We start from the raw sequence: 27,112 nt of genomic DNA, 5'->3' as shown, positions 1-27,112 counted from the left end.
AAGACTTCATTTCAGTTTAGACAGCAGATCATGAGAGGTGTCTGACTTGATCAATGGCAAGAATTTTGACTCCTGATGCAGCTAAGTTTTTTGAGCACATCTGGAAATCGTATTAAAGAGGAGACATTTTCCTGTTTTTAGTCCCTGACGATTGAACAGGAGCACAGAGCAGGTGCAGCTTGCCACACAGAGCAAGAGGCAGGGATTCTCGAATAGGTTAGAGACAAAGCAATGGCCAGGTAAGGGAACATTTATTTTTAGACTGAAGAAAGCCTTTTGAGTGGGGATTTGTTTCTCCTTCTGTACATTGAAATGCCTGCCAAGTCAGATTGCTGCAGAAGCTGTGCTTTTTAGCCAGGGGAAAATAAGACTGAATCTCAAAAACAGTGACCCACAATCCAGAAAAGCATTTTTCATTCATATTTATCTCTATATAAAACAATAATAATGTAGTAATTCCTATTTATCAGGTTCAAGTTGGATCATAGGCTTTTAAAATTCTTCATCTTTAACAGCCTAAACCTAACATGATAGATTCCATGATCTTCATTTAAAGAATGAACCAACACAATCTCACAAATTTACCAAATGATAGAGACTAACTTCAAATCCAGGTCTGTCTGGCCCCAAATCCTGCATTGTCTTCATTATGCTTAATGTACTGGCTGCCATTCTGGATTTTATAAAGGCACATTTTCTGTTCGTGTTAGATCGTTGATTTCATTGCCCCTTCAATGCTTTTATCAGTTCTTAGACAAAGGCACAGACTTGTGGCGATTCTACCTATTGTTCAGAAATCCCCCAAAATGTTGTTTTTGTCAAAGCAGTGACACTATCAAGCAACTGGTATCTAAATTTTCACATGTAACTCTGATAGTCTTCCACTTATATGTTTATTGATAATCCTTTAATACCAACTCTGAACTTCTTACTCTGTTAGAAACTTTGAGCTACACAAAGTATCTTATGTGTTCCATATTTAAGTTCACATAGGGATTTATCAAATAAAAATAACAAAACCTTTGATATACTCTCTGTTTATAAACTTTCTAACCACCCCTTCCTACACTCACCTCCTCCTCACTTGTCATAACACAATAAAATGGCTAAATCAGAAATAAAATGGCGACATTTGAGCATAGTAATATAGTGTGCATTTAATCATGTTGAATGACATCTTCCTACACTATTCAGCAAAATTTGTCAGAAAATAGTTTCACGTCAAATTAAAGAATTCTGTTTGTGTTAATAGCTGACTCTAGTAAATTCACAAATTAAAAATAGCCGTATTAATAAATGAGGAGATCAGGAAAAATGGGAGGCAGGACTATATTACAGTTCCAACTGGACAGACATAGCAGTGTGTGGAGGCTTGCTTTGTGAATTTTTGCTCCAGACTGTCTGCAGGAATAAATCAGAAAACCTGAGAGGACCCACAGACCCCCTGAAGGAATTGGATTGTTCCTGCAGGACCCAGGAGACACCCCAAATACTGTGTTGGTATCCACAGCTGAGAGACCCACGGATGGGTCACATCAGAGGACTCTGTGCAGACAACCCCCAGTACTAGCCCAGAGCCTGGTAGGCTTGCTGGGTGGCTAGATCCAGAAGAGAGACAACAATCACTGCAGCTTGGCTCTCAGGAAGCCACATCTATTGGAAAAGGGGGACAGGACTACATCAAGGGACCACCCTGGGGGACAAAAGAATGTGAACAGTCTTCAGCCCTAGACCTCTCCTCTCACAGAGCCTACCCAAATGAGAAGGAATCAGAAAACCAACTCTGGTAATATGAAAAAATAAGATTTGTTAACACCCCCAGAAAATCACACTAGCTCACCAGCAATGGACCCAAACCAAGGAAAAATCCCTGATTTACCTGAAAAAGAATTCAAGAGGTTAGTTATTAAGCTAATCAGTGAGGCACCAGAGAAAGGCAAAGTCCAATGTAAGAAAATCCAAAAAAGGATACAAGAAATGAAGGGAGAAATATTCAAGGAAATAGATAGCATAAATGAAAAAAAAAACCAAAACTTCAGGGAAAAATGGACACATTTATAGAAATGCAAAATGTCCTGGAAAGTCTCAACAATAGAATTGAACAAATAGAAAAAAGAAATTCAGAGCTCGAGGACAAGGTCTTTGAATTAACCCAATCCAACAAAGACAAAAAAGAATAAGAAAATATGAACAAAGCCTCCAAGAAGTCTGGGATTGTGTTAAATGACCAAACTTAAAAATAATCTGTGTTCCTGAGGAAGAAGAGAAATCAAAAGTTTGGATACTGTATTTGGGGGAATAATTGAGGAAAACTTCCCTGACCTTGCTAGAGACCTAAACATCCAAATTACAAGAAGCACAGTGAACACCTGGGAAATCCATTGCAAAAGGTCATCACCTAGGAACACTGTCATCAGGTTATCTAAGGTCAAGACAAAGGAAAGAATCTTAAGAGCTGTGAGAAAAAAGCACCAGGTAACCTATAAAGGAAAACCTATCAGATTAACAGCAGATTTCTCAGCAGAAACTCTATAAGCTAGAAGAGATTGGGGCCCTATTTTCAGCCTCCTCAAACAAAACAATTATCAGCCAAGAATTTGTACCTACTGAAACTAAGCTTTGTATGTGAAGAAAAAATAGTCTTTTTCAGACTAACAAAAGCTAAGAGAATTTTCCACTACCAAGCCACCACTACACGAACTGCAAAAAGGAGCTCTAATCTTGAAACAAATCCTGGAAACATATTAAAACAGAATCTCTTTAAAGCATAAATCTCACGGGACCTATAAAACAAAAATACAATTTAAAAAACAAAAACAAAAAACAAAAAAGCAAGGCATATAGGCAACAAATAGCATGATGAATGGAATAGTACTTCACATCTCAATATTAACATTGAATGTAAATGGCCTAAATGCTCCACTTAAAAGATACAGAACTGCAGAATGAATAAGAATTCACCAACCAACTATCTGCTGCCTTCAAGAGACTCACCTAACACATAAGGACTCACAAAAACTTAAGGTTAAGGGGTGGAAAAAGATATTTCATGCAAATGGACACCAAAAGTGAGCAGGAGTAGCATTCTTGTATCAGACAAAACAAATTTGGAAGCAACAGCAGTTAAAAAAGATAAAGAGGGACATTATATATTGATAGAAGGCCTTGTCCAACAACAACAACGGCAACCAAAAAATCACAGTCCTAAGCATATATGCACCTAACACTGGAGTTCCCAAATTTATAAAACAATTACTAATAGACCTCAGAAATGAGATAGACAGTAACACAACAATAACGGGGGACTTCAAAACTCCACTGACAGCACTAGAGAGGTCATCAAGACAGAAAGTCAACAAAGAAATAATGGATTTAAACTATATTCTGGAACAAATGGACTTAACAGATACATACAGAACATTCCATCCAACAACCACAGAATATACATTCGATTCAATAGCACATGCAACATGCTCCAAGATAGAACACATGATAGGCCACAAAACGAGCCTCAGTAAATTTAAGGAAATTGAAATTATATCAAACACTCAGATCACAGTGGAATAAAACTGGAAATCAACTCCAAAACAAACCTTCCAAACCATGTAAATACATGGAAATTAAATAATCTGCTTCTGAATGATCATTGGGTCAAAAATGGAATGAAGACAGAAATTTAAAAATTCTTCAAACCGAATGGCAGTGGTGACACGACCTATCAAAACTTCTGCATTAAAACAAAGGCGGTGCTAAGAGGAAAGTTCAGAGCCCTAAATGCCTACATCAGAAAGTCTGAAAGAGCACAGACAATCTAAGGTTACACCTCAAGGAACTAGAGAAACAAGAACAAATCAAACCCAAAACCAGAAGAAAGGAAATAACCAAGATCAGAGCAGAACTAAATGAAATTGAAATAAACAAACAAAAAACAATACAAAAGATAAGTGAAAGAAAAAGCTGGTTCTTTGAAAAGATAAATAAAATTGATAGACCATTAGCAAGATTAACCAACAAAAGAAGAGAGAAAATCCAAATATACTCAATAAGAAATAAAACAGGAGTCATTACAACTGACACCACAGAAATACATTCAAGGCTACTATGAACATGTTGACACAAATAAACTAGAAAACCTAGAAGATATGTATAAATTCCTGGAAAGATATAACCCTCCTAGCTTAAATTAGGAAGAATTAGATACCCTGAACAGACCAATAACAAGCAGCGAGATTGAAATGGTAATTTAAAAATTACCAACAACAACAAAAAAGTCCAGGACCAGATGATTCACAACAGAATTCTACTAGATATTCAAAGAAGAATTGGTACCAATCCTATTGACAATATTTCACAAGATAGAGAAAGAGGGAACCCTCCCTAAATCATTCTATGATGCCAATATCACCCTAATACCAAAACCAGGAAAGGACATAACCAAAAAAGAAAACTGCAGACTGATATCCCTGATGAATACAGATGCTAAAATCCCTAACAAAAAATATTAGCTAACTGAATCCAACGGCATATAAAAAGATAATCCACCATGATCAAGTAAGTTTCATACCAAGGATCCAGGGATGGTTTAACATACACAAGTCAATAAATGTGATACACCACACAAACAGAATTAAAAACAAAAATAGCACGATTATCTCAATAGATGCAGAAAAAGCATTTGACAAAATCCAGCACCCCTTTATTATTAAAACTCTCAGCAAAATCGGCATACAAGGAACATGCCTCAATCTAATAAAAGTCATGTATGACAAACTCACAGCCAACATGATACTGAATGGGGAAAAGTTGAAAGCATTCACTCTGAGAACAAGACAAGGATGCCCACTCTCACCACTCTTCTTCAACATAGTACCGTAAATCCTAGCCAGAACAATCAGACAAGAGAAAGAAATAAAGAGCATCCAATTTGGTAAAGAGAAAATCAAACCATTACTGTTTGCTGATGATATGATCATTTACCTAGAAAACCCTAAAGACTCCTCCAGAAAGCTCGTAGAACTGATAAAAGAATTCAGCAAAGTTTCCAGATATAAAATTAATGTACACAAATCAGTAGCTCTTATATACACTAACAGTGACCAAACTGAGAATCAAATAAAGAACTCAACCCCTTTCCAATAGCTGCAAAAACAAACAAACAACAACAACAACAACAAAACACCAAAACAAAACAAAAAACTTGAAATATACCTAACCAAGGGAGGTAAAAGACCTCTACAAGGAAGACTACCAAACACTGCTGAAAGAAATCATAGATGACAAAAACAAATGGAAACACATCCCATGCTCATGGATAGGTAGACTCAATATTGTGAATATGGCCATGCTGCCAAAAGCAATGTACAAATTCAACGCAATTCCCATCAAAATACCACCGTCATTCTTCACAGAATTAGACAAAACTATTCTAAAATTCATATGGAACCAAAAAGAACCTGCATAGCCAAAGCAAGACTAAACAAAAAGAACAAATCTGGAGGAATCACATTACCTGATTTCAAAGTGTACTATAAAGCCATTATCACCAAAACAGTGTGGTACTGGTATGAAAATAGGCACATAGACCAATGAAACAAAATAGAGAACCCAGCAATAAACTCAAATACTTATAGCCAACTAATCTTCGACAAAGCAAACAAAAACATAAAGTGGGGGAAAGGACACCCTTTTTAACAAATGGTGCTGAGATAATTGGTTAGCCACATGTAGGAAAATGAAGCTGGATCTTCACCTCTCACCTTTTACAAAAATCAACTCCAGATGGATTAAGGCCTTAAATCTAAGACCTGAAACTATAAAATTTCTAGAAGATGACATTGGAAAACTCCTTCTGGGCATTGGTTTAGGCAAGGATTTTATAACCAAGAACTCAAAAACAGATGCAATAAAACAAAAGTAAATAGATGGGACTTAAAATAAACAGCTTTTGCATGGCAAAAGGAACAGTCAGCAGAAGTAAACAGACAACCCACAAAGTGGGAAAAAAACTCACAATGTATACGTCTGACAAATGACTAATATCCAGAATCTACAATGAACTCAAACAAATAAACAAAAATAAAACAAACAATCCCATCAAAAAGTGAGCTAAAGACATAAACAGACAATTCTCACAAGAAGATATACAAATGGCCAACAAGCATATAGAAAAATGCTCAAAATCACTAATTATCAGGGAAATGCAAATCAAAACTACAATGTGATACCACCTTACTCCTGCAAGAATGGCCATAATCAAAAAATAAAAAAAGTAGTAGATATTGACTTGGATGTGGTGAATAGGGACCACTTCTACACTGCTGGTGGGAATGTAAACTGGTACAACAACTATGGAAAACAGTGTGTAGATTCCTTAAAGAACTAAAAGTAGAACTACCATTTGATCCAGCAATGCCACTACTCAGTATCTACCTAGATGAAATGAAAGCATTATATGAAAAAGATACTTGGACACACAGTGTATAGCAGTACAGTTTGTAATTGCAAAAACGTGGAACCAACCCAAATGCCCATCAGTCAACGAGTAGGTAAAGAAACTGTGGTGTATATGGAATACTATTCAGCCATGAAAAGAAATGGATTGATGGCATTTGCCACAACCTGGATGAGACTGGACACTATTATTCTAAGTGAAGTAACTCAGGAATGGAAAACCAAACATCTTATGTTCTCACTCATAAGTGGGAGCTACGCTATGAGGATACAAAGGCATAAGAATGATACAATGGACTTTGGGGACTCAGGAGGAAAGGCTGGGAAGTGGGTGAGAGATAAAAGAATACAAATAGGGTGCAGTGTATACTGCTAGGGTGATGGGTGCACCAAAATCTCACAAGTCACCACTAAAGAACTTACTCGTGTAACCAAATACCACCTGTTCCCCAATAACATATGCAAATAAAAAAAATAAAGAAAAAACAGTATTGACAGTTTGAGAAGTCAATACAGTAGTATTTAAAAGCACAAATTCAAACATAATGGATTCAAATAAAGTCTCAACCACATACTATTGCATTGACTGAAACAAGTTTCTTCTCCAATAGATAAATCCTCATACATAAAATTCAAACAATTATATTTTATAAGAATGCTACATCGTAAGAATATTTTTGAAAATATTGAGGGGTGCATGTGAATGATCTGGCACACACTAAATGCTCACTAAATACAAGCTGTTATTTTTGTTGTAATTAAATGTATGCTTTTGCAAGCGTGATAACATGGACTCCACTAGCAATCAGTAGAACTGATTCTAATTCCCAGGTAGACTTTAGAGTTTAACCATGAGGTTCAGCTGTTTTGCTTGTGTAATAGAACTGTCCCTATAGATCATAGATATATTTATGTATATTAAATGAGATGACATGTAATCAGACTAAGACACTGTTGGTCTAACAATGTCAATGCTGGTGTTTGTTGAATCAGAAACCTTGATTATCTTGAAATAAACTTTTTTCCATTTGAAATTATTATGCTAGATTTCTGTTTCTGGAAAAATTATTGAAAACTTTAGAATAGTTTATTAAATATAACCAAATTTTTGTAAATGTACAAACATTGAGGTGGAGTTTTATTATCCTACTAATTTAAAAGCTCAGGTTTCATTTTTTTCCATAGTGACAGAAGATAAGGCTTTGGCCTGGAGTAGGTGGGGAACTTGAGCTAAGACCCTTTGTAAAGCTTGGGTCCTTCAATGAGGACCTATACTGTTGGGTGGAAGGAAGACCTATAATAAAATATGTCACACAAGTAAAAGAGAAGGAGGTTGTCCCTCTGGTTTTAACATCTGGTAAGAAGGAATTTATTTAGAAATAAAAATTCTGAGCCTATAGGTTACTCAAGATTGTATTTGAACTAATATCTATTGGTTTGGAAACCCCCAAGTCAAAACATTTCGTACATGTAGCTATAGGGCTGATGACACCTGGAAAAAGCAAGAGTAATAGCAAATATTCTCAGGGATAATATGCCTACCACTGAAGGGATTATCTCAGAAAAATAAAACCCAAAGTTGAGTAGGCATTATCCGATGTAGTTGCAGAGCAGCAGAGAGCGTTTCAGGCAGAAGGGAGGTCCATTGAAGGCCTAGAGGTCAAAGAGCACAGAATTAAGTGGAACTGAGTATGGGTTGACTGAAGTGTTCAATGTTAAGTGCTGGTGGCCTAAGATAAAACTAAAGAAATGAATGAAGAAAAAAAAAAAGGAAAGAGGGAAGGGAAAAAGAGGGAGTAAATATGAAAATTAGAGCATCATTACAGAAGATTTCAGCATATGAGTTATAGGAGCCCCAGAAACAGAGAGGAGAAAAGCAATAGAGAGAACAATATTAAAGAAACAAATCAAGAAAATCTCCCATAGCTGAAGGAGAAGATGAACTTACAGAAAGAATTGGCTCAACCTCCAGCCTGGGTGACAGAATGAGACTCCATCTCAAAAAAAAAAAAAAAAAAAAAAAGAAGAAGAATAAAAAGAACTGGCTCAACACAATAAATGAAAATTGACACTCACTAATGCATATTGTTGTTAAATTTCAAAATGCAAAGGAAGAATGGGTATATGTTTAACAATATAGCTTTGAAATATATAAAGCAAAATTGAAAAAGTTACTAGGAAAAATGAACAAATTTACAGTCTTCATAATACAAGATTTTAATATACCTAATGAATAATTAATAGATCAAGAATATAAAAATTAGAAGGGAGATAGCATATTTGAACAACAGAATTAATAAGCTCGAAGTACTAGACATTTACAGAATTGTGTCTAACATTAGTTAATACATAAAGAAAATCTCAAGAATAGCATGTCCTCAGATAACAATGAAATCAATAAATAGCAAAATTACAACTAAGAAAAGCTTATATATTTATACTTAAATAATTTATGGGTTAAAGAAGAACTCTTAATAGATATTAGAGGATATTTACATACAAATAACAATGAAAGCATTACATATCAAAAATGATGCTGCTAAAGAAGTATGGAGTGAAATCTGAAATCTTAAAATTAACATATTAGAAATAAAGAACTGACATAAATTAAATCAGCCTTTAATCCACAAAGTTAAAATCAGGGCCGGGTGTAGTGGCTCATGCCTGTAATCCCAGCACTTTGGGAGGCCAAATGCTTTCTGCAGACACTCTGCCCTTGAGGATGTAGGGCTTAACTCCCTACATCTTATATATAGGCTGCACATAATAATCTTTTCCCAAAGAGTACAGTATAGAAAGGGGAAAAAGAGTAATTTTACAGTGGAGAAACCTAACAAACACCATGTGATCAAGGTTAACAGAACAGGGATAAGTCATGTTGCTTGTATGTACCCTTGATATGACTGGATGAGAATCTTTCTTCAAAAAAAAGTCATAGTTCCAGAACAATCACGAGAAGAACATCAGTAAATCTCAAATGAGGGAAATTCTGCAAAATACATGACCAGTGTTCCTCAATGCTGCCAACGTCATCAAACATAAGGAATGTCTGATAGACCGTCACAACCAAGAGGAGTCTAAGGAGATATGACAATTAAATGTAATTATGATACCCTGGAGTGGATTCTGCAACAAGAAAAGGACATTAAGTAAAAACTAAGTAAATTTGAATAAAGTATGAACTCTATTTAATAATGCCATATTGCTATTTGATATGGTTTGGATCTGTGTCCCTGCCCAAGTCTGAAGTAGAACTGTGGTCCCCAGTGTTGGAGATGGGGCCTGGTGGGAGGTGATTGGATCATGGAGGTGTTTTTCAGGGATGGTTTTGCACTGTCCTTTGGTGCTGTTCTTGTGGTGGTGAGTGAGTTCTTATGAAATCTGACTGGGGTTGTGTAGTACCTCCTCGCTTGCTCTCTCTGTTGCTTCTGCTCCTGCTACGTAAGATGCCTCCCTCCCCATTTGCCTTCTGTCATGACTGTAAGACTCCTGAGGCCTCCCCTGAAGCCAATCAGATGCCAGCATCATGCTTCTTATACAACCTACAGAACCATGAGCCAATTAAGCCTCTTTTCGTTATAAATTATCCAGTCTCAGGTAATTCTTTATATCAATGCGAGAATGAACTAATACACTATTGTTTCATTAGTTTTGTCAAACATTGCATACTAATGGAAAATGTTAGGAAACCGGGTAGGAATTATACAGGAACTACCCACACTGTCTTCACAACTTTCCTGTAAATAAAAAATTATTCTAAAATAAAAAGTGTATTTAAAAATGTCAGTAACTAAAAACCTATCATAGTATAATAAACTCAAAGGAGTTGACAGTTCAGAAAATGGTGCTATGCAACTGCCTATCCATGGGGGGAAAAAGAATATAAAATTAGAAACCTACTTAACATCATACACAAAAAGAAAATCTAGAAGAATGAGAGACCTAGATGTGGGGACAAAAGAAATAATTTTATGATAAATAATCTTGTTATAGTCCCTAGACTAGTGGTATCAGCATTCTCGGGGAATTTGCTAGAAATGCAAATTTGGGGGCTCAGTTCTAGACATATTAAATCATAAACTCTATAGGTAGCATCCAGCTATTCTAGTTTTAACAACCCCCCAGGAGACTGTCATGCATGTTGATGTGTGAGGACCACTGGAATAGAGTAACCCTTCATGAAAAGATAAGGTAGACAAGGTATAAAGTGAAAGATTGATATAATGGCTGCACGAATATTTAACGTATAAAATGTTTATCAAACCAGTCTTAGTTTTCTTTTTTTGATTCCTATAACTGGCCATAGATTAGCATATAAAATATTCAGCACAGGTTAATACAGAGCAGTGGTTCTTAATTGGGGTTGATTTTGTCCCCCTGGGAATATTTTGTGATTTCTGGAGGCATTTTTGGTCATTAAAACAAGTTAAGGGACAGGTGCTGCCTTCATTTAGTTGGTAGGTGACAGGGATGCTGCTAAACATCCTATAACAGACAGCTCCACATAACAAAAAATTATCTGGCCCAAAATGTCAATAATACTGAGTTTGAGAAACTCTGGTATAGAAAATTTCTTCAAATCATCAAAGAGATAACAATCAACAGAGTAGTTTGTGCAGAAAAAAAATTGAAATGACCAATATGCATATGAGAAGAGGCTTAAATTCGTAGTAGATAGGCAATTGCAAATATCACATCCCTCATTTTGGCAAACAAAAAACTGAACCTTATAACAGCATGTGTATTAATGGCCCATTTCTGCTGCAACAAATTACTAAAAATAGGATAACTTAAAACAACACAAATGCATTACCTTATAGTTCTGGAAGTCAGAAGCCTAAAATCTCACTAGGCTGAAAGTGAAGGTGTCAGCAGGATTGCATAGCATCTTCATCTCTCACTGACCTCTGCTTCCATTTTCACATCCCTTCTCTGCCTCTGACTTCCTGACTTTTTATTATGAGGAAAATTGTGACTACACTGGACCCATCTGGATAATGCAGGCCATTTCTCCATCTCAACCCAGTGTCTGCAAAATCCCTTTTGCAATATAAGGTAGCATAGTCACAGATTCCAGAGCTTAAGATGTATTCATCTTTGCAAGTCCATTATTCAGACAACTGTGCCATGCATTGAGAAAAGTGTGGGGGAATGATAGCACTTTTACTTTGGAAGTGTAAATTGGTACCACTACTGTGGAAAGCAATTGGGCATATTTAGCAAAGTTGAAGAACATCTTTCAATCCTGCAATAGCGTCATGCCTGAAGAATTCTTACACATGTGCACAAAAAGAAAAGTATCACAAAAGACAAGTACAATAACGTTAATTATAGCAGGGATTATAGTAGTAGAAAAGTGGGAAATAACCCATATCTCTCAGTTGTAAGGTTGATTAAAATTGATATAGAAATGAACCAGATTTTTTTGTATCAACATGTATAAATATATAGACTTAAAGGTGAGAGTAAAAAGAAAGCTTTAAAGAATGCATGTGTATTAGAATATAATTTATGTACATTGTTAATTAATCCTATGGATTTATACTTATGTAGTAGAGACACAAAAATATGCTTGAGCATAATTTATGCTAATTTCAGTATGATGATTAAGTCTTCACAGGGAAAGCTGGGGAAGAGATAGAAGTGTGGCTTTAGATGTTTCTTTGTTTAGATATTTGTCTGAGATTTTTTTACAATATGAAGAGATAGAAAAATCTGAAACCAATATGGCAAAATCTTAATGTCTTTTAAATTTCAGTTTGGGCATATAGATATATATTTCAAAACAAATGTTTTAAAATCACAGAACATCCAGGATCCAGAGGAATTCTGTTTTCTACATTAATATATTCCAGAGAGTTTTGATCATTATGCCATAGCCAGCTTTTTTCTTTTCACCTTTTTAATTTTAAAATCCATTTATTATTCATTTGATCAATGAGAATCATTTTCCAGGGTCTCAACACCCTAAAGGAAGATCCAATCTAATTTCTGCATCCTCAGAGCTAAGGACTAACCCTAGCACTTGTTGACCTATTTAAAGGGCACATGCCCCACAAGGTTCTGCCTGAAATAGCACGTAATGTTCTCTCTGAGCCTACCTAATAAACAATAGGAAGTTGATGAATGTGCTGTATTAACTTCCCTTCATTAGGTTTCTGTTATGCATTAGAGGTATCCCAGGGTTCTGCTTTTATATTGATGGAGTAGTTTGTCCAGCCCATGTGGAATGATGATCCTGTGCTACATTGCCAATATATCCCCCCTCTGAACACTTGGATCCCCCACCACCACCCCTGTGTCCTACGCACTTGATTCCCTTGAGCTCACTAGCACCATAATCAGTGGGACTAACCAGGCCTCAATTAAAAACATAGCCTACATTTTAAGATACATAAAATAAAAATGAAAAAAAAAAGACTTAAATATTCAAATATACATATTCAGTATTTAGCTATTGGGGACAGAGAAGTGTGTTGTATAAGAGAAAAATACATAGCTAGTTTCTAAACCTGGTTTATTTGCTTTCTTTTTTTTTTTTTTGTAACTGACCATTCAAGTAGTCATCAGGAAATCTCTTTTTATGATTTACTTTTTATGATTTTATGATTTTATTTTTTATGATTATGATTATAATCACTTTTTATGATTTTATGTCAATCACTTAAGTGTTCTGGGATTCAATTTCTTCACCTATAAAATGATAGCACTAAATTAATAACATCTTTAAGGGCTTTCAAACTTTAAAATTCTGGTCTTTTCTGTTTTCTTTAAATTTGTCATCTATCTAGTCTCATTGCTAAGTGTGTTGCTGTTACTCTCTAGTTTTATCTACTAGATTCTAAAGAATTGCTTTAAAGTTAACTCATTGAGCTCTTTATTAGTTTTTAAAAGAACATTCAAATACTTAAAGGTACTTAAAGACTTTTAACAGCACTAATATTACCAAACTATCACCAGAGATCTATTGACAGGGTGCTTAAAGATTCAGTTTTAAGTAATGGGGGAAAAACAGTGCCCTACTCTCCTTTCTAACACTTCAGCATTTTAATGTTAAAAGACCCGCCTGACCAAGATGGAGAAACCCCGTCTCTACTAAAAGTACAAATTAGCGGGGCATGGTGGTGCACGCCTGTAATCCCAGCTACTCGGGAGGCTGAGGCAGGAGAATCGCTAGAACCCGAGAGGCAGAGGTTGTGGTGTGCTGAGATCTCGCCATTGCACTCCAGCCTGGTCTCAAGAGCAAAACTCCATTTCAGAACAAAAAAACAAAGACAAAACCAACCAAACAAACAAAAAGGCCAGGTGCGGTGGCTCACGCCTGTAATCCCAGCACTTTGGGAGGCCGAGGAGAGCAGAGCACAAGGTCAGGGTTTGGAGACCAGCCCCGCCAACATGGCGAAACCCTGTCTCCACTAAAGATGCAAAAAATTAGCTGGGCATGGTGGTGTGTGCCTGTAATCCCAGCTACTCAGAAGGCTGAGGCAGGAGAATCGCTTGAACCCAGGAGGTGGAGGTTGCAGGGAGCCAAGATCATGCCATTGCACTCCAGCCTCTGTCTAAAAAATAAAAAGATATGCTGATCACTTGCTCTCTTGGCCTATTAATCCCAATGTTATTAGAATGGTTGGTATCAGAGCAGCACAGGGCTTTTGACTTCCTCCCATCCTTTCCTCTGTGTGAACACGTACACTTGTGGTCATTCTTTATATTATATAAATTCATTCATCCTCATCCTGGACCAGGGGTTCTACAGCACAGTACTGTTTACAAAAGCTTTCCATCTTTCTTAGGAAATGCATCTTTCTTAGCAACATGCATAAACTGTCTGTAAGCAAGGGGGTTGGCTTAACAGATAATAATATCCTGCCAATGACAGGAGACAAAAATTGCTTTCAACCATGTTCTCAAAGAACTTACATTGCTTCTTTCAATTTATCTTCAAAATAACTTTATAAAGTTTTACATTATGGTGTCCATTTTACTGATCAGTAAATTGAGGCTTCTGATGAGGGGCTAGGTATCTTGCCTAGGGTCACACAATTGGAACAGCCACGATTTAAACTCCAAATTCACATTTTTTTCGCTTGATTGTAATACCTCTCCTACCAGCAAACATGAAATATAATGGTGAACAAAATCTTGATGAGTTAAAGAAATTACAAATTGCAGAGCTGTTTTTTTTTTTTTTAATTTTGTTTTTATTTTCTCAAGGCAAATTTCCTATTTGGAGCTTATTAGGGATATTGAGAGAAAATACCATACAAACTAACTAATTGACATGTGTTTACTTCAAGTCGGCAGCTTTTCTTTAATTAATTTATTAAAAACATACTGACAGTACTGTTTTACCATGTGTTTGTTATTATCAAAAATAATTCAGATAGTTTTAGAACGTTATTTTACATGCCATTTAGCTTTTCTTCACGGAAATGAGTCACATTTGAGGAGGTCAGTTGTCATTTGAGTGAGTAAATCAAATACAGAATTGCTAACAGAAAGAAGAGAAAGAAGAAAAGCAAATTTCAGGCAATCAGGACACAGTGAATCTTGTTTACACATATTTTGGGGGGATAAACTTGATAAGCTGTCAGCTGGCAGAGAGGACTCTCTGGACATTCTGTCCTTGAGCAAGCTGATGAGTGGAATCAAAGTCAGCAGTTTTAGTTGGTAGTGGACCCGGCCTGCAAAAGTGTAGCTGAGGAGTGTAAGTGGGTAGTCGGCCTCTGAGTAACCACAGTGGGAATGCATCCACCTGCACCTCCGCCTCGGTTAGAGCTGATCTGCACCATTCCCCTCAGAAGTCATTCTTAGTACTTGCCTGTATTTTCTACACAGGCATACGGATGTCTAAGAGGGAGGTTCCCGGAAGTTTTCCCATTTAGGGAAATTTGAGATTAGTCTTAAAATGCAGGCAAAATGGGAAGAATGGGACGGTGGCATGGATCACCATGTTATAGATGTGAGTAGTGTGGCAGGACAACAGAATACTACAAGCATAAGCAAGAGGGAACACAATAGAATGCCTAACTGGTTTAGGCCCCTTCAGCCAAGGAAGGCCTTGTAGAACTCACCCGTGTGTTCTGGTGGGCAATGTGTGGCCATCACAGATTTTTCAGCAGGGATTTAGCATGTGTAGATTGGTACTTCAGAAAGTGTGGAGGCAGAGGTGCAGAGGTCAGAGGTGAGCTGTTGCAACCCCTCGCGGGTGGAGAGGTCTTTGTTTTAATCAGGGACTGCCGGGTGGTATCTCACATTTCATTCGGCTTTACAACACACAATATTTTAAGTACATTTTAAAATAATATCATCAAATTTTTGATGTCAAAATCTTGTGAGAGCTGAGGATGACTTCTTTTCAACTGCCATATATTGTAAAAATTTACCCAAATATTTAAAGTTTGTTTGAATTTTTAATTCAGTATTTGAAAACTCAATTTGGTGTTTTAAAGACAATGACTTTCAGGCCTTAAAATCTGACAATAATTTTTCATTTAAAGAAGCCAAAGCAGTATCCCAAACAAGTGTTTGCAAGTCTTCTGTCTGATACTAAAAACAGCATTTCCAAATACACAAGAAATCCTAGGGGCTCCTTTGCCACATTCTCCATCCAGAGGCTGTATTTTGTGTAGACATAGAATAAAGGAGCAAATTCTCTCACATATGGGTTACTACCCTGCCTTCTAATTGGTCTTCCTATCTGACGTCCTGTCCTACAGCCCTCTATGCTTAAACCAGTGTGACTTTCTGGTTGAAATACTTTGAAATCTTTTCATGGTCTTCAGGAGAAAGCCTGAACTTAGTGTTGCCTACATGGGTTTTAGTTATATGAGTATAGTGTGCTTTTCTTTCCGTATCCTTAGCCTTGAAGACCACCTACATTTTGCTTTTTACCCATGTTTACCTTACCTCCAAACATGTTATCAAACATTGCATGATATTTTACCTCCAGGCTTTTCCAAATTCTTCTTCCTTAACCCTAAACTATCTTTCCCTAAAAACTATTTCCTTCCTCCTCTCTATACTCAACCCCACTTAACAACCAACTGCATACAGACCACTCTTTTATCAGACTGCTTTTCTCACTACCATTTAACAAAACTCAAAGAGAGCAGTGTCTAGGAAGAGGTGGAGCAAGATAGCTGAATAGAACCCTCCAGTGATTGTGCCCCCTCCTCAGGATCATCACATTGAACAACTATCCACACAAGAAAGCACCTTCATAAAAACCAAAAATCAGGTGAGCAACCACGGTACCTGGTTTTAACTTCATATCACTGAAAGAGGCACTAAATAGGGCAGGAAGGACAGTCTTCGCTTGCCGACACCACCCCTCCCACATCTCCCAGCAGCAGTCACATGGTGGGGAAAGAGAATCTGTGCACTTGAGGGAGGAAAAGTGCAGTGATTGTGGGACTCTGCACTGGAACTCAGTACTGCCTGTCACAGTGGAAAGTAACACAGGGCAGAATCTAACTGGCACCCACAGAGGAAGTATTTAAATCAGCCCTCACCAGCAGCAAATCATCCCTCCCTGTGTTTGGAATCTGAGTTCTAATAAGCCCTGACACCTCAGGCTAAAGCAATTTGAGGTGCTAAATTGGAAAGGAGAGGGAAGAATAAAGGGGATTTTGTCTTGCAGCCTGGGTACCAGTTCAGTCACAGTGGGGTAGAACACCAAACAGACTCCTGAACCCCCAGTTCCAGGCTTTGGCTCCTGGATGGCATTTCTGGACCTGGCCTGGGCCAGAGGGAGCCCGTTGCTCTAAAGGGAGAGCCCAGGCCTGGCAGCATTTACCATAAACTGACTGAAGAGCACTTGAGCCTTGAGTGAACATCAGCAGTACTTGCCATGGGCCTGGGGCAGTTGTAGTCATGGGGTGAGACTCATTTCACTTGAGGAAAAGAAAAGGGAAGAATGGGAAGGAATTTATTTTACAGCTTGAATGCTAGCTCAGCAGCAGTAGAATAGAGCACCAAGAAGATTCTTAAGGTTTCTAACTAAGGACCTGACTCCTGGGCAGCATTTGTGTAGCTGCTCTGGGATGAGGAGACAGAGAGAGACTCCATTTATTTGGGGGAAATGAGAGAAGAGATTGTCTGGTAATATGGGGAATTATCTCAGATCATACCCAAGACCACCAGGTGGTACTTCTGTGAGTTTGAAAGAGACTCAGTGTTAATGGGTATGGGTAAAGTCACCAAAACCCAAAGACTTAGATCATAAGACTCAATTCCCTTTGAATAATTGGAAAGACTTCCCAAGAAGCCAAGAAGCCTTCCCAAACAAACACAGACTCTGAAGACTACAATAAATACTTAACTCTTCAATGCCCAGACACTGACAAATATCCACAAGCATCAAGACCTCCCCAAAAGAATAAAATAAGGCATCAGTGACTAATGCTGGATTGGCAGAGATATGTGACCATTCAGACAGAATTCAAAATATCTGTTTTGAGGAAGCTCAGTGAAATTCAAGATAACACAGAGAAATAATTTAGAATCCTATCAGATAAATTTGACAAAAGGATTGAAATAATTTTAAAAATCAGGCAGAAATTCTGGACCTAAAAAATTCAACTGGCATACTACAGAATGCATCAGAGTCTGTCAATAGCAGAATTATTCAAGCAGAATAATTAGTGAGGTTGAAGACATGAGGAAACAAAATAAAAAAAAAGCATGCCTATAAGACCTAAAATATAACCTTGAAAGGGAAGATTTAAGAATTATTGGCTTTTAAAGAGGTCATTCAGACGGAGATCAGAGTAGAAAGTTTTTTCAAAAAGATATTAACAGATAAGTTTATAAATCTAGAGAGATATATCAATATTTAAGTACAAAAAGCTTACAGAACACCAGATTTAACCCAAATAAGACAACATCAAGATATTTAATAATCAAACTCCCAAAGGACATTTAATAGCCAAACTCCCAAAGGACATTTAATAGCCAAACTCCCAAAGGACAAGAATAAAAAAAAGATCCTAAAAGCAGGAAGAGAAGAGAAACAAATAACATACAAAGACGATTCAGTATGTATGGCAGCAGATGCCTCACTGGAAACCTTACAGGCCAAGAGAGAGTGACATGACATATTTAAAGTGCTAAAGGAAAACAAATAAAAAACTTGTATCCTAGAATGCATATCCTGTGAAAATATCCTTCAAATATTAAGGAGAAATAATAGCCCCCTTCCAGACAAACAGAAGCTGAAGAGGTTTCATCAATATCAAAACTTTCATATAAGAAATGCTAAAGAAAGTTTTTCATTCTGAAATAAAAGGATGGTAACAAGCAATAAGAAACCTTCTAATACAAAACTCACCAATAATAGTATGTACACAGAAAACATAGAATATTATATTACTGTAATTTTGACGTGTATATTATACATATCTCTTCCCTTAATTAAAGATGATGCAAGTTCTGTGAACTTCATGACAGCATGGAGCTGGTTTTTAGGATCTTTCCTCACCTCCCCTCCAGGCCACAAGCTCAATGACCAGGATTAAGTTACAACAGAATCCAGTTGGAGTCATCTTGGGTCTGAGAAGGGAGTAAAAAGATAAAAAGACTGTATTCCAAAAGAGGTGCAGAACATAGCCAACTTCTACTGGTAGGAGTCTGGAACATACGTAAGGGACTGTTTATTTATTTATTTATTTATTTTGAGTGTCCTGGATCCAAGAGGCAAGAATAGCAAAATCTTTAACTGGTGTCTCAAATAGGTAGAATACCTTGTTCTATGAACCAAGGAATGGAAGCAGAAGTACATTGCTCACTCTCACTCTCAGTAATTCCCTTAGGGGAATTTATGTTTCCTGTACCCCAAATTCTGGAATCTTAAATATGTTAGTTACCAAGGAGAAGCACTTCCGACTAGGAAGATACAGGAAGACTCCCATTGAAGTACAAACTATGGCTAACAGCTGGTTACTTCAAGTTCTTCTTGGAAAGTGAAGAACAGAAAATAAGAAGAATCATCATCTTAGAAAGGGTAATTAATAATGATTATCAGAAGGAGAAAGGGATACTGTTATAATGGGGACAGGGAAAATATATTTGGTACTCAATGCACTTGGGCACCTTTCAGGTATATCCTTGCCAAATTTTCAAGGCAAATGAACAGGTGTAACAGCCTTGGCCTAAGAAACCTGTGTGACCAGGGACTCAGGTTTCTTAGGCATGTGGGGGTGGATCATGCTGCAAGGTAAATAACTGAGACAAGCGGATGTGTTAGTTGAAGATGAAGGGAATCCAGAATGAAAGTAAAGGAGAGACACACAATGAGTGTCAGTTGTTTCTTCAAGGCCAGCTATAGTAGCAAGGGCCATATATTTTCCTGTTAATCTTCTTTTTCTATGTTTCCCCCAGAAAGAGAGGCTTACTGGGATCCTTCAGTAACTGTTCCCAGAATTGACTTGAAGAATTGTATCCTAGTATTGCAAGGGGTGGACTATAGAGGACACCCAGATTATCAGGACTGAAGGATTTATTTTCCCAAATGCTGGGAGTGCTTCCAGCAGATAGCTCTTATCTATTAGCCTTCTTTGGAAAGTGCCTAAATTCGAGAGCGCTGCTTTGCCCAGGGTTATAGCTGGTGCCCTGGCTTGGCCTATGGGACTTCTTGAAAAGTTGGGAATTCACATTTCTCTAATCAGCTCCAGTGATGAGGACCTAGTTTTTTATTTGACCACAGATACCGGAACTTGGAATTTTACATTGGTCAAAAGCATATGTCCTACCACCATACTCCACCATCCTCAAGGAGTATTCCTCATGTTTGTTTAGCTTATCACTAGTCCTCCCAAATCAGTCCTCTCTAGGTCTCATCACGATCTCCTACATCTGGGATCTTCTTTTGTGGTTCAGCCTGCTTTACTTACTTATCTTCTGTTACTACTTTGATCATACATTGGGACTTGGGTGGGTAAGCCAAAAATAAAATTCTAAGGTCCCTAACCATCTGAATGGACCCCTTCTTTCAGCCAAGGGCATTCCAAAGTTAACCTGAAAATCTTAGTTCAGGCCATTGTGGGAAGGGGGATCAGATATGCCTCAGTATACTCTCCTCCTTTTTGGAATTCAGGAAAAGCTGAACAGTGTTAACATCAACACAGATTTTAAGTCTAATAAAAACATTTACAATCTCTTCTCTCTGAAGTCTGATACCTGGAGGCTTCATCTCCATGAAAAAACCTAGGTCTTCATGACCACTTATAAACCAAACATTCCTTTCTATTGATAATAACGCTTTCAACCAAATGTCAATCAGAAAAATTTTAAATCTACCTATGACCTGGAAACCCCAACTTAGAGTTGTCCCACACTTCCAGATCAAACCAGTGTAAATCTTATATAAATTGACTGATGTATTATGTCTCCCTAAGTTGTATAAAAACAAGCTATTCCCCAATGATCTTTGGCACATGTTATCAGAATCTCCTGATGTTGTATCATGGATGTGTCCTTAACCTCACCAAAATAAACTTTCTAAATTGATTGAGACCTGTCTCAGATACTTTTGGGTTCACAGGTATAAGTGGAGTGAAGACTGACTTCCTTTCTCTCACAGGCCATATGAATCTTGATATCTAGGATGAGGCTGGGGAGGTATTTTCACATGAAAACTAGGGCATGTCTCCCTAAGAAATTGGCCATCTCCAGGACTCCCAAAGAAATAACCTTTGCTATGTGGTGATTTGCAGACCAATAGTGTTAAGGAGAGAAGATACATCCCTCTAAACTGTAATCATCACAAAGCAAGCTATAATTTTAGAAATTGATACTTGGAAAGGTATTACATGTTGACAATTACAGTCAGGAAACTGGTGGTCAGAATGGAATCAAAGCAAAGAAGAATTAGAAGACAAATGGGATTTAGGTGGGATTTGGACCCTACAGAAAATCTCATGGCTGCCAGATTCAGCTAGAAAAGCTCATTATCAGTGTTTAACTTATTTTTTCTAATGCTAGCATATGTCCCCTAGTTTCCTTTGTAGTCACACCTTGAAGTGGAAGTGACTTTAAGTCAGTAGTCTCACCTTTCAGGGCAGGCAGACATGAGATATTACAAATATATTGTAACTCTGCAGAGTTAAAGTTGCCTTCAGAATACAAATTTCATGTACCAAAGTAGCATTGCATTTTCTCTCTTCAGAAATGCAAATCAAAACTACAATGAGATACCATCTCACACTGGCCAGAATGGTTATTATTAAAAAGACAGACATGCATGTGGGACTTTCATTTATCAGACCTCAGGAACTCAAGCTTTCATGAGCCTCTGGGTGGACAAGTACCAGCACTACTCCTTGGGATGGATGGAGTATCACAGGGAGCAGGCAGCCTAGCCTGGTGCAGGGTGGTGACTTTCCTCACCTTTAAGTGTATGGACCATCAGGTGCCGGAAAAAAGACAAGTGCTATGTATGTTCTACATAAACTTTATGGTGTTGGAGTGGAAAAATTGAGAATTGAATATCATACCATCAGGATTCCATCTAAAAAAATTGAAATTAGCACCATTGCAAGTAATTACCACCTTGAAGTTAATCCCAGCGACGCTGGAAATATTGATGAGGTAGTAATTCAGAAGATGTTGAAAACGGTGGCTCAATCACAGCAACTTGAAACAAACTCTCAGATATTTTAAAATGGTGTTATTGACAGAAGTTGACAAACTCATTAAAGATGCTCAACATGCCTTGTAAAGAACCATGGACAAGTGTATGTCCACCTGCAGATTGATCTTGTGCTACATCTAATGAGATACCACCTATTTGTAGTAGGTGTTTGGCAGTTTGTGTGCCTGCTTCCAGCATTGGAGATATTTACTATGTGTTATGTACTGTGTGCAAGAAGGAAGATCTGAATCTTCCTTCACAACTGACTCACAGACTTGCAGAGAAGACCTGCAGAAATCTCAGAAAAGTCCTGCTTATGTGTGAAGCGGAATATCACTACAGACCTCATGGACATTTAAAGGATCAAAAGAAAATGTTATAAATGAGTCTAAGCATGTAAATTTGACAATTGAGATGAAATAGATTCCTTAGAAGCCACAAATGGCCAAACTTACCGAGAATGTACATATATTATATATATAATTAGTATATATAATTAATAAGTATATGTGTGTGTAACTTATATATAAAACCATTTCTATTGAAGAAATTACATTACTAGTAAAGGCAAAAATCAGAAAGTCCTGAAAAAGAAAACTTTCTGTTCAGATGGTTTCACTGGCAGTGAAGAAAAGGCAAAATCTGCAAGATTGGTAAAGAAAATCCGCTAGGGTAGGCAACTTCTCTTTATTACTTGGTCTACCTCTAAGGTTTACCCAGTCAGGCTGTAGTGCTGTAGTTATAGAAGAAGGCCTGGAATGCTGGTCCCTGGTGGAGTAAAGGAAGGTTCTGTCAACCCAGAGAACTTAGCCCTTTTTATAGTCCATACCATGAATACTGAGAACCTTGGAAATCCTTTCTCAAGTGAGCCTGAGCTTGCTTCCGGGGTCTCCATGGGTCTCTTTCTGAGTTCATCCCTATACTCACGAGTTGTTCTCAGAAAGTGTAAACAGAGCTTGGACAGGGTTAGAGGTGTTCACACAAACATGCAAGAAGACCGTTGCAGGGCAGAAGGGAGAAGAGGGTGAGAGGAGGGAGACCTGGGCCTCAGCTGGGAGCCAGAGACTGATGGCTGGCTCTCCTCATTAGACCCTTGTGTTCTAGTGGGAGATTTCATGGGGATTGAGAATTCTAAACTTGAACTTGAAAGTCATAAAGGCATATTTTTTAGGGTAGGAGGAGAACATGCATTTTATTCAGTCATTTGTTAACTTGATGAATGGCTTTTAAATACCTAGGCATATGATAAATTGTATTCATTTGTACTCTTGTCTTGGGTCCCACAATGTAAGCACCAGGATGGGTTGGTGAGAGGGCTTTGCTCACTAACACATTTTCAGCTCCTAGAATGGTCTCTGGCCCAGTGGGCACTCAATAATAATTTTGAATGACTGTGTAGATGAATGAATGAGTTTAGTCTTCCTATCATCCCAAGAAGAATTCCAGATATAAAGAAAGTGGCCTACTTGAGGGTGAAGAATGGGAGGAGGGAGAGGATGAGAAAAAATAGCTATTGGATACCAGGCTTACTACCTGGGTAACAAAATAATCTGTACCACAACATCCCCTACCCGTGACACAAGTTTACCTATATAACAAACCTGCACGTATATCCCTGAACCTAAATTACAAGTTATTTTAAAAAAGAAAGAAAGTGATACCTGGACACAGAGTGTAGCATAATAGTCATTGGAGACTCAGAAGGGTGAGAGGGGAACAGAGAAGTGAGGGCTGAGAAATTACTTAATGGGTACAATGTACACTATTCAGATGATGATTATACTAAAAGCTTAGATTTCACCTATGCAATATGTTCACATAACAAAACTGCCCTTGTACTCCTTGAATTTATACAATTTTTTAAAAGGCAAATATAAGCATGCTTTCTTAAAAAAAAAAAGTGGTAATAAGAAGTCACTGACACTTGATAGAAGAATGAATAGATAAAGGATGATTTGAGAAGGAAAATCCTTTAAGGTGTTAGACATAAGGGATAAGCTGTTATTTGCCCTGATAGACTGTGTAAAACTTAAGTCTATGAGGCCATCTCAGAAGAGCCACATGGGCCCCAGTGGACAGCCACAAGCTGTGTTTCAGGAATACCAGTCTTAGTCATTTCCTTGGAACTCATTAAACCTCTGCTGTGAGCCCCAACCTTAAAGTGATGCAGCAGTGACTCATAGCTTCCCTGCCCTCCAGGACTTTATTCAGTATCTGCCTTGTTTACCAGTGACAGGCTGATTCTCAAAAGAAACTTTGGCTCAAATACGATACCTGAACAAACAATCTCAGCATCGAAATAACCAATGGTATTCTTAGAAGAAAATAAATTTGAGAACGTAATGCAAGAAATTGTAGTAGTAGTACATGTTTGTCTCATGCCGATAAAAATTCTCCATTTACCATTTGAATCTAATTGAAACAACATTTTCAAATAAATCCAAACTAGTTATGTTCCTGTAACACACAGTCATGGTTATTACTCAATTTCAAAATGAATTATCCTCAACCATTCGCTATATCAAGGGGAAAATGCAGCCAACAAGCAATATAATTATTTAAAAGAACATTGGAGCAACTAAACTTTGGCTACAATTACCACATGAGTAAAACAGAAGGACAGAAAGTAATGTGTTAACTGTTTGCCATTCAAATGGCTCATTGAGTCTCTAGCAATCATATGGTACAAGTAGGACATTTACATAACATGAAAATGTAGGGCCCAGAAAAAAAATCAGCGGTAAACTTTCACACAGCCCATTGACTTACGATCTTTAATGAAGAAGCCACAGTGGAGCAATTATTTCACTGATACCACATTTATTATTGCTGTCATTTCCTCCTTAGCTCTGTTAACTGTGTTATTAAATAAACAGCAATACTCATGATTTCTTTTAAAATGCAACTAACTGCTATGTAGAGAACAGTGAAATAAAATAAAATATATTTATTAAAAATGAATATTTATGTTGTTTGTGAGTTAAAAATCCATCCATTAGATAAGACAACCAGACACAAGATACTGAATCCTGACATAAAAATAAGTTTGAAAGTATATATTTACCCAGTATACACAACACAGAGCTATAGAATTGCTCTTGTTGATTATTCAGCTAAATAACATCTTTTGCCTTGATTACACATGTTTATAAAGGAAAATTGAAAAACTCATGTAGATTACAAAGCTATTACCATAACCATTCTACTATCAACACAGAACTATGAGAAATACAATTTACAAAGTGCTAAGTACACTTGTACACTGTACCCTATTATACTTGTAGTAAAGTTGTTGGAGAAAAAGGAAGAAAAATTATTCTAAAATTGGAAAAAGGAAAGAAAAATTTCCATAAAAATAGAATTTTATTTTTTATTTTTATTTTTTAAATTATACTTTAAGTTCTAGGGTACATGTGCACAACGTGCAGGTTTGTTACATATGTATACATGTGCCGTGTTGGTGTGCTGCACCCATTAACTCATCATTTGCATTAGGTATATCTCCTAATGCTATCCCTCCCCCCCCGCCCACCCCATGACAGGCCCCGGTGTGTGATGTTCCCCACCCTGTGTCCAAGTGATCTCATTGTTCAATTCCCACCTATGAGTAAGAACATGCGGTGTTTGGTTTTCTGTCTGTGCAATAGTTTGCTCTGAATGATGGTTTCCAGTTTCATCCATGTTCCTACAAAGGACATGAACTCATCCTTTTTTATGGCTACATAGTATTCCATGGTGTATATGTGCCACATTTTCTTAATCCAGTCTGTCACTGATGGACATTTGGGTTGATTCCAAGTCTTTGCTATTGTGAATAGTGCCGCAATAAACATACGTGTGCATGTGTCTTTATAGCAGCATGATTTATAATCCTTTGGGTATATGCCCAGTAATGGGATGGTTGAGTCAAATGGTATTTCTAGTTCTAGATCCTTGTGGAATCACCACACTGTATTCCGCCATGGTTGAACTAGTCTACAGTCCCACCAACAATGTAAAACCATTCCTATTTCTCCACATCCTCTCCAGCACCTGTTGTTTCCTGACTTTTTAATGATTGCCATTCTAACTGGTGTGACATGGTATCTCATTGTGGTTTTGATTTGCATTTCTCTGAAGGTCAGTGATGATGAGCCTTTTTTCATGTGTCTGTTGCCTGCATAAATGTCTTCTTTTGAGAAGTGTCTGTTCATATCCTTTGCCCACTTTTTGATGGGGTTGTTTGACTTTTTCTTGTAAATTTGTTTAAATTCTTTGTAGATTCTGGATATTAGCACTTTGTCAGATGGATAGATTGCAAAAATTTTCTCCCATTCTGTAGGTTGCCTGTTCACTCTGATGGTAGTTTCTTTTGCTGTGCAGAAGCTCTTTAGTTTAATTAGATCCCATTTGTCAATTTTGGCTTTTGTTGCCATTGCTTTTGGTGTTTTGGCCATGAAGTCCTTGCCCATGCCTATGTCCTGAATGGTATTGCCTAGATTTTCTTCTAGGTTTTATGATTTTAAGTCTAACATTTAAGTCTTTAATCTATCGTGAATTAGTTTTTGTATAAGGTGTAATGAAGGGATCCAGTTTCAGCTTTCTACATATAGCTAGCCAATTTTCCCAGCACCATTTATTAAATAGGGAATCCTTTCCCCATTTCTTGTTTTTGTCAGGTTTGTCAAAGATCATATGGTTGTACATGTATGGTATTATTTCTGAGGGCTCTATTCTGTTCCATTAGTCTATATCTCTGTTTTGGTACCAGTACCATGATGTTTTGGTTACTGTAGCCTTATAGTATAGTTTGAAGTCAGGTAGTGTGATGCCTCCAGCTTTGTTCATTTTGCTTAGGATTGTCTTAGCAATGCAGGCTCTTTTTTGGTTCCATATGAACTTTCAAGTAGTTTTTCTCCAATTCTGTGAAGAAAGTCATTGGTAGCTTGGTGGGGATGACATTGAATCTATAAATTACCTTTGGCAGTATGGCCGTTTTCACAATATTGATTCTTCCTATCCATGAACATGGTATGTTCTTCCATTTGTTTG

General features: G+C 37.3%; 1 pseudogene; it reads left to right on the top strand.

The window, feature by feature from the left end:
- Nucleotides 1-21,734: 21,734 nt before the first annotated feature.
- Nucleotides 21,735-22,463, top strand: LOC103241866 (replication factor C subunit 3 pseudogene; annotated as a pseudogene).
- The last annotated feature ends 4,649 nt before the right edge of the window (nucleotides 22,464-27,112 follow it).

Source organism: Chlorocebus sabaeus, chromosome 15, assembly GCF_047675955.1.
Source record: "Chlorocebus sabaeus isolate Y175 chromosome 15, mChlSab1.0.hap1, whole genome shotgun sequence".
Taxonomy (NCBI): domain Eukaryota; kingdom Metazoa; phylum Chordata; class Mammalia; order Primates; family Cercopithecidae; genus Chlorocebus; species Chlorocebus sabaeus.
Note: the sequence above shows the minus strand (reverse complement) of the source record. Positions and strands in the feature narration are given on the sequence as shown.